The sequence below is a fragment of the Sciurus carolinensis genome, chromosome 15, assembly GCF_902686445.1.
Source record: "Sciurus carolinensis chromosome 15, mSciCar1.2, whole genome shotgun sequence".
Classification (NCBI taxonomy): Eukaryota; Metazoa; Chordata; class Mammalia; order Rodentia; family Sciuridae; genus Sciurus; species Sciurus carolinensis.
Window position 1 is genome coordinate 79,608,192 of NC_062227.1, and position 16,069 is coordinate 79,624,260.

Genomic DNA, 16,069 nt, shown 5'->3' on the forward strand with positions numbered 1-16,069 from the left:
TGGAAGAAATTCAGCAAGGTTCAAGGACACAGGCCAACAGATGATCCATTGTATTTCTGTATACTAACAATATTTGGAAAGCAAAATTAAGAACGCAATTTCTTTTGTTGTTTCTTAACAAGAATGGAATACTTAATCGTACATCTAAAAAATAATGTATAGAACTTGTATGCTGAAAACTGCAGAACATGGATAAAAGGAATCAAAGAAGATCTAAATAATCAGAGAGAGAATGTGTTCATGGACTGGAAGATATGACACAGAAAAGTCATCAATTCTTTCCAAATAAACATAATAGGCTTAATGAAATTTACACCAAAATTCTAGCATGAATTTTTTATAGATAGAAACAAGATTATTCTGCAATTTATATTGAAAGACAGAGTAATTGGAAAGTCAAAACAATATTAATTCTTTCTGAAGAGGCACTCTACCCAAATCCAAAGTTTATTATTCAGTACCACATTCTAGACTCGAGCGCTGTTGGAGGGACAGGCACAGAGCAGCAGAGCAGAACAGACGAACAGAAGCACACCCAACACCAACTGGAGTTTGATAAAGATGTACGGATATGTGAACAGCAAAAGCATTTCAACAAGTGTTACTGGCACAGATGCACATGAGCAGGCAGAAGACGAACCGCAGCCTGGACCACAAGTCTTGCACGACACAGAGCGCACAGTTAAATGTATGTAACCCCAAACCATAGAACTTCTGTAGAAACGTAGGCAGAAGCTCTGGTGGTAGGACTCGATGCAGAGTTCCTAGACACCACGGTACAGGCACAAGGACAAACCAGAGTCCTCACACTGCACTTCCTCAGCACCCAAGGTCTGCTCCAAAGACCTGGTAAAGGAGCCCAAAGACAAGCTGCAGATAGGCAGAGCGCATCTCAAATCACAGATAAAGAACTCAAGCTAGGATACATGAGGCACTGTCGCAATTCAGCAGCGACAGGCGAGCCACGCAACAGGAAATGAGCAGAAGACGGGAGGAGGCGTTCACTGGAAGCGGCACACAGGACAAGCCTGTGAGGCGTCCGGCATCTCAAGGCACTAGAGAAACATCCTCAAGGCCAGAGATGTTCCCAGGTACTTACTACAGCCTCGGGGAGCAGAGCGGCGACCCAGAACGCTGGGAAGGTGCGGACGCCGCTGCTCGGCCGCAGAGGGCACGTGGCACAGCTCCCCAGAACAGTTGGCAGTCTCTCTAGAACCCGGCCACACGCTTCTCCCGTGTCCTAGCAACCACACACCTGAGCACTCGTCCCACAGAAGTGAAAACACCTGCACGCACGTGCCTGGAATGGCTGTCCACAGGGCTAAGAGCTAGCAGCACCTGAGGGTCCTGAGGGCGAGGGCCTGAACAAGCCGTGGCCACCCATACCCGAGATACCGCGGCACTGGAAAGGCACCTCGCAGGAAACCCCTGCGTGGACCTAAAGGACGTCGCCGTGAGCGGAGGAGCCCGTCTCCAGAGTGCACACAGCGCCATTTTGTACCATTCTGGAATGACCACATTTTAGGGGTGAAGAGCAGCTCTGCAGCTGTCAGGGCTGGGGATGGGGAGGGCCGGGTGGCTAGGAAGGGGTGGCAGGGAGGGCTTCGTGATGACGGACAGGTCCGTGCCTGGCCTGCAGTGACAAATGAGTTTGGAATCTGCACACCTACCAGTGCTGGCTTCCTGGCTTTAATATTGTGAAACCCTTGGAAAAGGTGTGACCTCGGGGAACATGGCCCAGGACAGGAGCTCTCTCCGCCATTTTTGCAACTTCCTGTGAATTGGTAGCTATTTCAGAACTTAAAATGTTTTCAAAAGTTGATATGAGCCCAGAGTCAACATTAGGCTTAATGCTAAAATACAAGGAGAAAAATCCCATCAAAATCAGGAGTAAACCAGCAGGCACACGAGTCCTCGCGAGTCAGCAGGCTGAGGCAGTGGATGGCAAGACGGAGGACAATCTGGGTGACTTAGAGAGGCCCTGTCTCAAAATGCAAAGCAGAGGGCTGAATGCAGCTCAGTGCTGGAGCACTGCTGGCTCAGCCCCAGCACCGGAAAAGAAAGTCTGGAATAAAGCGATTTCATTTGCTCTCAGCATTATTCTTTTAATTTATGCTGCCAGTTCCAGCCAGCGAAGAGGGAGGAACGATTGTTATTAGGAAGAGGTTGGGTAAATTTTTGACGTCTCCACAGTTAGGCACTTGCAATACTAAAAGAATCCTTTAAAAATTCTTAACATTAAAAAGTGAAGTGATTACATAAACAAGAAAGCAAACGTTAAATGAATACAAAAATCATTTTCTATGTACTGGTTAAAATAAATTTGAAACATTTGTGGCAGCTGCAATGTATAACACTAACCAAAGGACATGCGTGGGGCTCCTTGTGAAAAAATCAGGAGACTGACCCAGTAATGCAAAGAGCGTCGAAAGAGCGACAACGCCGATCATTTCTGGGCACCAAATTGCCAGTGTAAACATAGGTGTTTCCTTAGGCTTCAGTGTACAGCGGTGAGTTTTCTGGGAGGCTCAAGGAAGGATGTCAATCCTCTGAATCAGCGCGTAGTGAAGCCGCCCTGATGGTCACACCCAGGTGTGGTTCACACTCCACAGATCCCCCTTCTCAGTGCAGGACTCACTGGGCAAGTCAGAGCTGCGCACCTGAGCCCAGCACCTTGGAGTGCCTCCGCTGAAGCCAGAATTGGGGATCGGGTCAAATTGAGGAAATGGAGGCCATGAAAGCATCTGCCTCTGGAGGTTGGAGACTGCCCTGGGAGACTGGAATGTCAAGGACCTCGGAGCCCATTGATGACCAGATTTACCCGCCCTTATCAAGGGCTGCAGGCAGGGGGCTGCTAATGAACGCCCCCTGGGCCTTGCCTGCCTGAATCCCTTTGGCCCTCCCCCTGCCCATTCGCTCCTCACTTCATGCATCTCACCTGCAAAACCAGGCCTAGTCACTAGGCAGGAAGGAGAGATAAGGGGGAAGGGAACTGAAGAACAAGAGACCTTAGCCTATAAAAGATGGAGGGTGCGCTCACTCCTTGGGATTCTAGAACATCAACCACGGCCCCCTTCTCCCCCTCGGGAGAAGTCTGTATTATCACCTTTAAATAACACCTGCTTCTATGCTTGCCTTGGCTGCTTCTCTAGTGTTCAATCTTCAACATTAGAGGGAGAACTCGTCACCGGTAAACTGCGGCATCACCGCCAAGGCCAAAGGAGCACCATGCCCATCCCCATTGCTAGGCACTGTCCCCCAGCCCCTGGGGACCTCTGATCTGCTCCCTGTCCCTGTGGGCTCACGTTCGTTCTGGACCCTAACCATAACTGCCTGAGCCCCTGGTGACTGAGCGTGATGCCTTCAGACTGCCTGCTGCCCTGGCACCGGCAGAACTCTTCCTTCACGCCCTGATCCCCCACAGCCTGTGCCCCTGCGCCTTGTCTGTACCTTCCAGCTGGATGCACGTTTGGGTGCTTCCCAGCTTTTGGCTGCCCTGAGTCTTGCTATCGTAAACATCCGTGTTCAAGTCTTGTCAACCTACGCTCTCATTTTTCTCAGGCAGATAGATATTCAGGAGTGGAGTTGCTGAGGAAAATGACAACTTTCTGTTTCACTTTTGTAGGAAATAGACAAATTGTTTAAAAGTGTTTGCAACATTTTGTAAAAACAAATTTGAAAATGTAAAAATGGTAGGATGGCAAACCTCCTATCAGATATTTTAAAATTATTTTATAATAAATACATCATATATGTTATCTTATACGAACATATAGTATATATATTATTATAAAGTTAAAATAAAACATTTTTACTAATACAAAAATACCTAATCAGATTTGTATAATAGACTATATCACCCAGAAGAAGACCCTGTGTGTATGAAAGACTTGGAATGTGTTAGGGAGAGCGGTGTAAACCACGATGGAAATACCAGATCACTCAGTCAATCACACTTCCAAATTGGCACATGGGAAACAGTAAAACCTAGTGAGAGTCTTACTGCTCTCTGCACTGAAATAAGTTTTCAATAGATTCTGGAGTTAAATGTAAAAAAAATGACACAGCAATAGAAAGACTTTTGTTTTTTGTTGGTGATGTAAAAAATTGCTTTGAGATGGTAGAGAAATTCCAAAGAATAAATGAAATAGAACAGATAAAAAATGAATTGGGTAACTATAAGAATTCATATCATCAGCAATATTTAAAATATCAACAAATGTCCCATACAAATTATAAGACAACTTGCAAACTAGAAGCACAGGGCCTGATGACAAGAAGGCCTCTACTACCTCCGATAACACCAGGAGTGTTGAAAACGGATGAGAAAAACACCAGCGTCCAGGGTTTAAAGACTCACAAGTCACCAAAGAAATTAAAACGGAGCACAAAGGCCTCCAGCCCGTTTGTGTCTGGTCAGATCACGAAATAACAGTTTTCATCAAGCGAAAGGCGTGTGTTTGTCTTCCAGGATGGTCTCCTGCTCCTGAGGAACTCCGCACAGGGCCCAGAGCAGTGTCTGCAACCTGGAGAGGTGACCGCAGGAAGCCATGCCTGGGAGCGTACCCTGAAGGGACGACTGGGAACGTACAGGGGCAGGGACCCCAGCACGACTTATGGGAGGAAACTAGGACATTCTGAACGTCTAGAAGTAGAGGAACAGAAAAAGAAATTACGGCACATTTATTAAAAAATACCTGGTAGCTGTTAAAAACCATGCTCTTGAAGAGCACTTAGTGCCGTATTAAAATTCTTACAACATAACAGTAAATAAGAACAATGTACACAGGAGTACATGTTGTTTGATCTTACCTTTATAAAATAAATTGTATTCATGCTTACCCTTATTTTTCTTTTGGATCAGTGACAATAAGCATAGAAATACATTTTCTGGAATAAAACTGGTTATTTCTGAGAAGAAGCACATGGACAATTTTTGCCTTCTTTATATTTTTCTATGTTTTTCCAAATTTTGCACAAAGAACATGTGTTGCTTTTATACTAGAAAAGAAAGGTAGTGGGGTCGGGGAGGGAGAGGCCATTTTTGCAAGCTCTTTTTAAAGTACATATGCCTTTTTTCCCCTTCAACCTTCTTGGAAAATTACAAAACAAAACAAAACAAAAAACAGAAAACCAAACATATTCTTAAACCTGCACAAAATAAAGAAAGAATAGGAGGCACAAGTGTAAGTAAGCTGAGCAAACGACTGACTAGAATGATAAGGAATGAGAAGGTCAGATGGATGGCCGAACAGTGTGTGTGTGTGTGCCCGTGCATGTGTTGTGTGTGTGCATGAGGCATGTGTGTGCATGTGTGTGCATATGTATGCACGTATGCATGCATGTGTGTAAATGTGTTGTGTGTGCGTGTGTTCTGTGTATGTGTGCGTGTGTGCTTGTGCGTGTGTGTATGTTGTGTGTGCATGCACATGTGTGTGCATGTGTTCTGTGTTTGTGCGTGGTTGTGTGTGTTCTTGGGGCCCTCTGAAGCCGTGTGTTTAGCTCAAGCCCTGGGCTGTGCTTCCTTGCTGCCCTGTGCCCACTTTCCTCCTGGGCTCCTTCAGTTCCACGGGGAGGATCTCCACACTTCTTTCTCCCTGTATTGGTTGGTGCCCCACATTTCCCATGCACCCACTCACGTCTTTCCTGTCCTCTCTGGCTCTGTCAGAGGGCGAGAAGATGGTGGAAACCTGGACCTGCTTCCCAAGGGGAAGCCCGGCTTCTTCTGGAGACCTCTGTGAGCTGGCGGCGTGGCCGGCCTTGTGTTCTCTCTGGTTAGCACTCTGACCGCACTTCATGGGAGGGAGCCCTGGCCCCCAGGCCAGTCATATTTAATCAGCCCATGCGCACAGCTTAGCCAGGACCCTCCAGCTTGTAAATCCTGGAATGCCAATGATTTATGAGGGGGAGCAGAGGAGCCGTGTGGGCGGCGGATGGGCCGTGAGTAAGGCAGGCCCAGCTCACCTGCTCCCGCCAGGGACCAGGGCTGCAGAAAGCATTTCTGAAGGCGAATGGGCTGCAGCCCCTAGGAGACCCAGCGCCACCCCGGGAGGGGAGGGTCCGGGGAGAGTCTCCCTGTCTGCTTCTCCCTGATGTCCCTGGCCATGGGACTGACCCCGGAAGCCCCGCATCTCGGCTCCCTGTTCTGGTCCTCTTATCTTCCCCCAGGCCCTCGCCACCATCCCTGGGTGAGAGGGAAGCACTTGGTGGCAGGGTTCCCTGCAGCTGCAGCCACAATGGGAGTGCACTTGAAAAATCAGTTTTAATAAAGCCCCGGCACTGACCCCAGAAACGTAAGTATTTATATTATTGACTTCTGTATGAGGTGATTTGTTAGGAGGGAAAAAACGTCTTTCTGCTCTTGTCTTGAGACCTGAGGAAAAAAATAACTAAAATTAGAGACACCAGAGATATCAAGGCAGCGAGTAGAATAAAGCACAATACCTCTGGGGTGTTCATCTGCCATGTAGTCATTTCAGATCTCATCTGTTATACGAATGTGATAGTTCTTCCTTTTTGATGGTATCATTATGTAGACTCTACAGATTCAATTCCATTTACAAGTCAATGGTGTGAGATTTTATGACAATTCTTTTTTAGTGAGTTGATTCTGTATGATCCTTCTCAGGAAGGAAAAAGAATCTCAAAAGAAGGCCTACATCTTTGCCTCTGAGTCCTCTCCCCGGACACTCTCAGCCCTGGGGGGCTCGACTTCCTGTTTGCAGGGAGCGCCTGGTCATAGGTATGGCCAGCCTCCGCCTCAAGGAGATGGTATGAAGACAGTTGAAGGCCTGAAGCCGGCGACGGACAGACATTTTGTGTGCGATTTGGAAAGAGGAGTGAAGAACAGGGAGGGAAATTTGGGCTGGAGCACTTACAGACTGAGGCATGGCTCCTTTGGGGCATGCACAGGGTTCTGAGAGGTAGGTTTCAAGGATGAGGGAATTTGCATTCTTCGGGTGTGAGCTGGGGTTATAGTTCAACTGTGCCCCATCTTCTAAATTTGTATGTTGAAATCCTAACCTCACGGTGCCTTTAGAGAGGTCCTTAAGTGAACATAGGTCATTAAGGGTGGGACAAAGCCAGCATGGCTGGTCTCCCAACAGGAGACACAACCTCCACAGGGAAGGTGATGTAAAAGACACTGAGAAGGTGCCCTCCACAAGTCCAGGACGGAGGCCCCAGCTGCTGCTTCCTCAGGGTTCCAGGGGGAGCCAGCGCGGCTGACACCTGGGTTTCAGAATTCGGGTCTCCAGAACTGTGAGGCAGTAGCTTCCTGTTGCTCAAGCTGACCCACGGGACTTTGTTACAGCAGCCACAGCAAGACCACACAGGGGATGAAGAAGTCCTCCGGGAGGAGCCTGGCCCTGGATGGGGGTTCGGAAGACCACGCAAGACTTCAGGGAGGGAAGGCGTTCCCCTGGAGGAGGGGCCCTCTGGCTGTCCTGGAGGGCAGGGCGTCCGAGCACTAGGAGCTGCAGCAGCCGCAGCCTCGCTAGCCATCCAGCACACCCCACTGAGCCCCTGCCTGCGCTCTGGGCCGGGGACAGACAGGCTGAAGACAACTTCGAGACGTCTGCACGCTTCTGAAAGCAGGTACGGAAGTATGTTGGCATGTGTGTCAAGAGCTGGGGCAGTTGTGCTCTGGGACAGGTGGAGCACCCCTGAGCCCAAATCCAGCGCAAAACACTCCAAAACACAGCACTTTCTTATGATCGCCCACCGCCCGCGGGGACAATCACAACGCGTACGCTTTTCTTGATCACAGGAACCAAAAAGCCGCTTTATTCCACAAAGTCTCCGACTTATATTGAGAACATCAGCCTATCGGAGAGTAGACTACCAGGAAAGTCAGCCTATCAAGGAACAGTCTCCAGGCAGATGCCAGGATCGCCTCATGTACAGCAGCCAATCAGAGTTACTTCCTGAAACTTGTTTATGAGTACGGCTTATTCTGGCAAGCTGCCAGGCGCCATCTTAGAGATCAGGCCAGGGTGCGGCTCTGGGGCCCTCAGAGCCCGCCCCTGACACTTTCTGAGCAGTGGCCGCACCACAGTGGAAAATGCCCCAGCGGACCTCTTGCTTTGAGTCGCAGACTCAGAAGAGATGCTTCAAAAATCACCTTCAGGTCACGTGTGTTAATCGTCTGTGAGACACAGGTGAGTTTCATGTTGAGACTTGGGTCTCATTATGAACATGAAGATATTCCAAAATCCAGAAATGTCCAGAATCCAAAACATTTCTGACCCCAGGCATTTTGGATAAGGGATATTCAACCTTCACTGGAGAAGATTCTATTTCAGGGATGGGTCCTGTGGTGCATGCGAAAAGGTAGGGCTGGCAGCCTCAACTGGAGGGAGTGAGAAAGGAGCGTCTGGGAAGAGAGAGTGGGCGCGTGCCTGAGGGCGGGCTCCAGGGAGGGGCCGGAAGACCCTGGGTGAGGAGCCTGGGATTCCAGGCAGGACACCTGGATACGCCAATGGAAGTTCTAGTAGTGGCAGATTTTTGTTACTTTTTTACTTTTCCTAGTTGACAAAATTGGTCCCAAATTTTTATGACACTTAGATGTGATTTAGGATGGAAAGATAAGAAAATCAAATTAATTCACTCATTGTTTTACACTTGTGGAAAATTTTGATAATTTCCTCAAAACTGAAACTTAACATTCGTTGGTAACAAGGGCTTGTGTGACATTCTTCCTCAACAGAACTTCACAGTATTGTTCCTCAGGAGAGCACGTGGAAGTTTCCATGAAGAGCAAGTCCTATTACGGGCTCATAGTCACGGTTGCCAGTGGCCAAGCTCCTTTGAGCCATTTAGCTTTTCTCCCCCAGCTTTCCGAGGGTCTTTTATCTTTGGTAATGGAAATCAGACCAAGCTGCTGCGTGGCAGGTGGGAGGGAGGAAATCCAAACTGACACATCACTTTTAAAATGTTGAATATTTACACAACATGATCCTTAAAAAACACAACCAATGACATGCATGTTGCTGTATTTCCATTTCTTATTTGACATTTTACAATTCTCAAGTTTGCCTCTTCCCACATACATGCTTCACATTCAACAGAGTCCCTGCTGCTCCCACCCCGGGGTGGACATCCTTAGTACTGGAGGCCACTGTGGCTCTGGAATGGGGCCTGCCCTTAGCAGACAGCCAGAAGGCCACAGCTGTGCCTGCCTGGAGAGCCCAGGAATCACCTGGACAGAATTTGCTGAGTAACTCAGTTTCCAAACTCTGTTCTGTCCCTCCAGGCCTAACTTCCCCCTTGGCTCAAAGCTCAAAGGATTAAGGTCTTGGAACGCCCCCAAGGAAGGAGTGGAGGCTACTCACTGTGTGCTTTTCCTCTTCCGCACAGCTTCTCTGGTCGTGTTGCTCCACCTTTTTCTCTCTAACTCTGTCATGAAGCATGCCTGGTTGCACTGGGTCAGAGAGTGTCCTCCCTAATTCCCATCTGGGACCTCGGAATGTGACCTGAGTCTTCGTAGATGCAGTAAGTTAAGATGAGGTCCTACTGGATCAGGATGGACCCAAGTGCAGTGACTGGCAGCCTTGTAAGAGGGGGAGAGGACACAGGAGGACATAGGGAAGAGGCTGTGTGAAGATGGAGGCAGAGCTGGGGTGGCGCAGCCTCAAGCTCGGCTCAGACAGGAGCAGGGAGGGTCCTCCCCAGAGCTTGGAAAGGAGCAAACTCTTGTGACCTTTGGACTTCCGGCTTCCATAAGGGCGGCTCTCAACCATCCAGGTCCGATGTCACGGCAGCCCCAGGAAACTAATGGATGAGAATCGCACCATCCGGCGGGCTGTGAGGGCCAACAGCTGATACCAGCTCCACTAGGAGCTTGGTAGACCAGCACTTCTCATACACAGATGCACGGGAGACCGACGCACTCCCTGGCTCTGACCCAAAGCCATCTCAGCCTCCCCCGCTGGTAACTGCCCTACCAGAGAGCTGAGTTATGCAAGGCCAGAGACATCTGACCAGAGAGAAACTGGCTTTGCAAGGAAAGGACGTGGCCCTCAGTTCTGACCCATCACATGGGGAGGTAACACCAAGGTCATAGGGCTGTCCCCCGCCCGCCCCCCACAAAGATCCCAGTTTTGTAGGTTTCTGATTTTGAAGAGAAATAGGAAAATGCCTGTTTAAATCCTTTTCTGCTGTTTTTCAGTATTCCTTTTGTGCAAGTCACCTTGTCCAGCACCCTTCCACATGCACAGTTGGAAAAAGTCGTAAAAAGGAAATAATGGTACAGGCTTCACAGTGTTGTTAAAATGAAATAAATGAGCACGTGTGAACTGCTCAGAAGAATGTTTGACCTGTAATATGACTCAATAAGAGTCAGATTTTATTCCAGAAAACACCACCATTGCTTCTTCTGCGAATCAGCTGTAGGCAAGGGAACCCAACTAGGCTCTGCTCCGTGCCTGGTCATCCTTGAGAAGTTAGGCTGAAAGATGGTTATCTCCACATAGACAGGGACAAATCACATTGGTGGAGCCAGACGAGTGTTTGGCAACCCCGAGTAATGAGTGACAGCTAGTTGCAGATCCACCTGTTGCATATTAGGTGTGAAGCAATTTCCTCTTCTGTCCCCATTTCGAGCTATTCCTCCAGACCAAACAAGTTGCCTTCCGCAAGCAGTTCCAGGAAGGACTGATGGGTCCATGTGGAGTGAACTGGCCTCCGAGCGGCACAGCAGGCTCCAGGCTCAGTCACACATGTGTTCTCTTCTGGCTCTCACACTCCTGAATGCTCTGGGCCCCGAGCCCCTGTGGTCCTAGGCCAGAGAACTATCCCCATGGGTGTGGGCATGTGATTAGGGAGAGAGCCAGTACCCTCTCTATCACTTAGGGAACCACTAGGCAGGTCTTGAAGCCAGAACAGCCACTTTAGGAATGACCCCTACTAAGAGTCTTGGCCTTGCTCCTCAGGAGCAAGCTGGGGAAGCTGGCTCCTGGCTTTGTGCCTTCAGGAGTAGGCCTCAGCACCGAGTGGCTGTCCTGGAGGTCATGGTGACCACGGGGTGAAAGCCTTCCCTGGAAGGTCCCTTGAGAGTGTCTCCCCAGGTGAAGGTCCATCCTTGCAGGCCAGCCTGCTCCTAGAGTAGCACCCTGGGAAGTCATGCTTCCAGGTGACACGAGGATGTGCAGGGAACCTGGTGGTTCCAGAGCAACCCGCCTGTCTGGCAAAGGACAGGAACATAAATATGGCAGAAGACAGACAGACAAAACCCCATGTGAGTTTTGGGTGAGACACCCTAGGAGTGAACCACAGTCAGGACAACTCATCAACCCTCCTGAGCCTTGATTTCCAGCCCATGAAGCGCAAGGACAACTTGCTGATGGCACTGGAGAGCAAACAGCTCACTCGCATGCCAGCAGACAGTAAGCTGGGAGGGACGCAGCCCAGTCTCCCCAGTCCTGTCTTCTCCGAGCTGGTGGAGGCACTGCAGGCCAGATAAGTGCCACCCACAGGTGCTCAGGCCCCCGTACCCCACGCTTCCTTCCTGGTAAGAGTCTCACCGGATGGTTGGCAAGGGCAAGCTGACCCGCCCTGCTCTCTGGGAGGATCCCAGCTCTGTTCCCATCCAGTAGATGGTTGTCCATGCCTCCAAGCCTCAGAGACATGACCTGTGAGATGGAGAAGACTGTAGAACCTGCCTCTAGGCTGCTTCCACAACTATTAGACAAGACTGTAGGGGAGTGAGCACGCTGTTGTCCACAGTGACTGGTGATGAGGGTTGGCAATGGTGACATTGGAACATGGGCATTTCTCCAATCCAGCCTGTCGCCTGATGACTACCACTAAAATCAGCCTAACGTACAGACGTTGAGAATCCTGGTACCAAAGTCACAGCTGGACTTGGGGTCCTTCTACTATGCTGTCAAAGCACCTGGTTGACATCTGAAACAATCCACGCTGGGAACTCCGCTCTGTGGATTCGGGGCCCTCGGTGTGCTCACAGCTATGGGAGGGAGCACTGCCCAGCCCTGACTTTAGAGGCATGGAGCCATTGGGCTTTTACCTTCCTCCCCTGTGCAGCGTGAGGGTGTCCCCACGGGTACCGGCATACATCTTCTCGGGATACTGTTTGGGGTCTGAACAGTCCACAAACTCTTTGTGTCATTGTTTTAATTGTTTTTATCACTGTGACCAAAATACCGGACAAGAACTATTTAGAGGAGAAATATATTTTGGCTCACAGTTTCAGAGGTTCCGTTCAGTTTACCATCAACTGACTCAACAGCTCTGGGCCTGAAGTTAGGCTGCAAGTCATGGCGGAGGGTGTGGAAGAGGAAAGCAGCTCAAGATACAACAGCAAGGAAGCAGAGAGAGCTCTACTCACCAGAGTAAAAATAAGACCCCAGAGGAATATGTCCAGTGACTTGCCTCTCCAGCCACACCCTATCTACCTACCTACCTGCCCAATGAATCCATATCACTGGATTAATCACTGATTAGGTTATGGCTCTCATAATCTGATCATTTCACTTCTGATCATCCTTGTATTGTCTCCCACATGAGCTTTTCAGGGACACCTCAGATGCAAACCATGACAGTCTCATAAGTTAATTCTTCTAGGACCAGAGAGCCTTGTGACCTGCCGGGTAGGACCCTCTTCCAGTCCCACCCTTGGCATTTCCTGACTCGTGTGTTTGCTTCCCCATATTTCTGCTATGTTGGGCTCTCTGGGGTTGAGCTGGGTCTTGAGAAACATCATTTTCTTGAGGAGGCCCCAGGGCCTTTCACAAGTGACCCATTGGGGGGCCAGGACATTGCTGTCCATCTGTCGTAGTGCACCGGTGTCCACTGCTCTACTCCTCTCTTGGGGCCATCTGTGCTCCCTGCAGAGCTGCTGGAGTCTGTCCAGTGCCCTCCGATAGTGGAAGACACCTGCCGCAACCCCACGAGGCTTCCTGAGTGCACCACCTCAGCCTGCCCTGAGGGTCCTCCTCACACAGTCTCCTCGGAGAGGGACACCAAAGGTCAGTTGCTCACTGCTACTGTACATCTCCCGCACCCTGTGGCTGCAGCTCTCCAGTTGGAGTACAGTTATTATTCCCCTGACGACCAACCAGGTGGGCTTCCCTAGCCAGGCCCTTGGTATGGTCTCTGCCTCCTTGTCTACCATCGAGGCTGGAGGCGACTCTGGGAACCCAGTTAGAGCATGGGCGCCAGCGAGCAGCCTGGAGGACTTCACTGGGAGATGCTTCAGAAAAGCCTTCCACAGGACAGGCGCAGGCCTAGGGGCGGCTTGAAGCAGCAGGGGGAGGGAGGAGGTAGGCGAGTCCTAACCGAGTCCAACTACTGACCCGCTGAGTTCTGCCCTTTACCAAGACAGATCCAGCCAGAATCAGGAGGGATCATGGTCATCCTCTCATCAGAACAGCACAACCAGAGTCCCCCAGATTTCCACCAGCCCTTGGCATTGGGGCTTGGGTTTGTGTAGTTCCTTCTCCTGGAGCCCCAGAGCCCAGTTCTGGGGGCTGAATGACTTGGTTGCTCCTCCCTGGTTCTGCCCCTGCCCCAACCACCCTGCCTTCCTCTGGTCCCCTGGGGGCACAGGGCAGAAGAAGTCAAGACGTGCAGAGATCGCCTGCCTTCTACAGACGTGGGAACTGGGGCTCCCGAGGAGACCCCCGACAGGCCAGTTGCAGCCTCTCTCTGATGCCCCCGGCGGGCTGGAGGCTTCTCGGCAGGACCATCTGCTCTGGACAGCGTGTTTATATGCTAGCAGTCGTGCCAAAAGCCTTGTATCTGAAGCTACCTGGGTCCCACGTCAGGTCTTGAGATCTCTGTGTTTAATTTTCTGTACTTTACAACTACCGTTCTGAGTGAAGCATGACGAAATTTAGCAAAATAAACCGAATAAAGAAGCACATCATCGGGGGTCTACCGCAGGACCCCACAGACCTTCCACCTGGACCTGGATCCTGACTGGCGGCACTGGTAGTAAGACTGTACCTGTGTCATATAAAAATAGTGTGATGAAAAGTACAAAGCGATGTGGACTCTTTCCCTGGACCCTGGCCGTAACTCTACGTTTGGAAACATCCAGAAAAATCGAAGTTTCCTTTCTTCTTTCAAATGACTACTATTGCAAATGCTTTGCATGATGCCATATTGTGTAACCGTTTCCATTTAGTTTGAAACCCCAAATGAAACATTTTCATGATATCTTGCTTTTAGAAACATAAATACACCATGAAGTCTTATAAATAAGACAACTTAATTGCCTTTAATATCATAGGAACTTTATTTATTTATCTGGTTTTGGGGATTTAACCCAGAGGCACTTTACTATATCCCCAGCACTTTTTACATTTATATTGAGACAGGGTTTTGCTAAGTCATTTATGGTCTTGCCAAGTTGCAGAGACCAGCCTCAAATTTGATATCCTCCTGCCACAACCTCCCAAGTTGCTGGGATTATAGGTGTGAACCACCATGTCCAGTTCTCACATGTATTTGAAAGGGAAGTTTTTTGGGATATGTAAAAGTTAAGATAGGTCAAGCTGATAATTTTCTCTGTAGAGTCCCATGCAACAAACTTCGGGGCATATTGGATAATGCACTAGTGCACACAGACACACACACATGTACAAGAAGAAATGTCACCAGCATGTCAAGGCCAATGTCATGAGAACCCAAACTGTCCACTCTCATTTCTGGACTGCTGAAGACAAAGCTACCCTTTCTGCCTATGACAACGTGGTCCCTGTTTTCACTGCGTGGTTGGCATTTCCTTCTGGAAGTGCTCTGCCTGGCAGACGCTAAGGTGGTTCATTACCAGACTTCTCTGAAGACCCAGCAGTGGCGTGTGCAGCACCCCAAGGTCCTCTGCGTGCCTACACTTTCCATTTCCACCGACCCCGGACTAATGTGCTGTGTTCTTGCTCACCTTCACCAAGTGCCCATGTCGAAAGACACCTTGAACCAAATTTCTCGTTCTCGACAAATTCCCATCTTGCTTTCTTCCTTTGGAAGGACAGTGCCACCCTTACTGTGGTGACAAGTAGGTTCAGTGAGTCTTACCAAAGGACTTGTTGGTAAGAGAATCGGTTTCTAACAGTCATTGTCCTCCTCAGACACTTACTAAGACCCTGCTGAGTGGATGTAGGGCAGGGTGCCAGCTCCCCAGAGCTCCTGTCATTAAGGTTCCCTTTTCAATGTGTCCCATGACCCTCAGGTGGCCCTCTCTGCCTCCCTGCTGGCTGCCCCTGTTCTGGCACATGGAACCACTCTCGACCCCAGAGAAGCCCCCAGGGTCTCTATGCTGCTGCCCCGCTGTTTCCTTCCCCACGAGAGCACCCCATTCATGCCCAGAGACCTTGAATGTACATCAGTCTCATGGTCAGGACGGCACCCCTCAGACGGAGATAACCACGTCCTCCTCTCCCACCACGGCTTTGTGCCCAGTCTCTCTGCCCGAGGAGTACACGAGGATCCGCAGCTTCTCACTGGGTGGAGAGGTCACCTCCCTCCGTCCTCGGGCACTGTACAACTGACGCGTGTTGTGTGTCTGGCCTGTGCCCTCGATGGCAATTCGGGAAAGACCCTTGGATAGTGACACAAGAGAAATATAAAACAAGAGAAATGTGTCAGCGGAGGAATGATCAGAACAGGAGCACACAGAGGAAAGAAGGGTTGTGACGTACCTACAGTTCCCTTTCCCTGACATTCACTGGCTCAGTGAACATGTCAACTAACACCCCCAAAACTTCTGCTGCTTACGTTTATTTACTCTTAGTAACAATCTGTGAGGTACTTACTGTACACTTAGATCTTCCTGCGTTTTCCAAGTGCAGCAGATTCCAACCCTGTGGTGGTGAAGGGGAGTGCTCAAGGTCTCTAGGTGGAGGAGCAGAGAAGCCTCCTGGTCACTTACTAAGACCCTGCTGAGTGGACCCAGGGCCGGGTGCCAGCTCCCCGGGGCTCCTGCCATGAAGGCTCCCCTTTCAATGTGTCCCATGAGAGTAAGCCATTGCACATCCTTGCTGAGACTCCACAGGTTCTAAGAAGAGCTGAGGGGGTTTCAGAGAGACCAGCTGCACAGCCCACTGAGGGA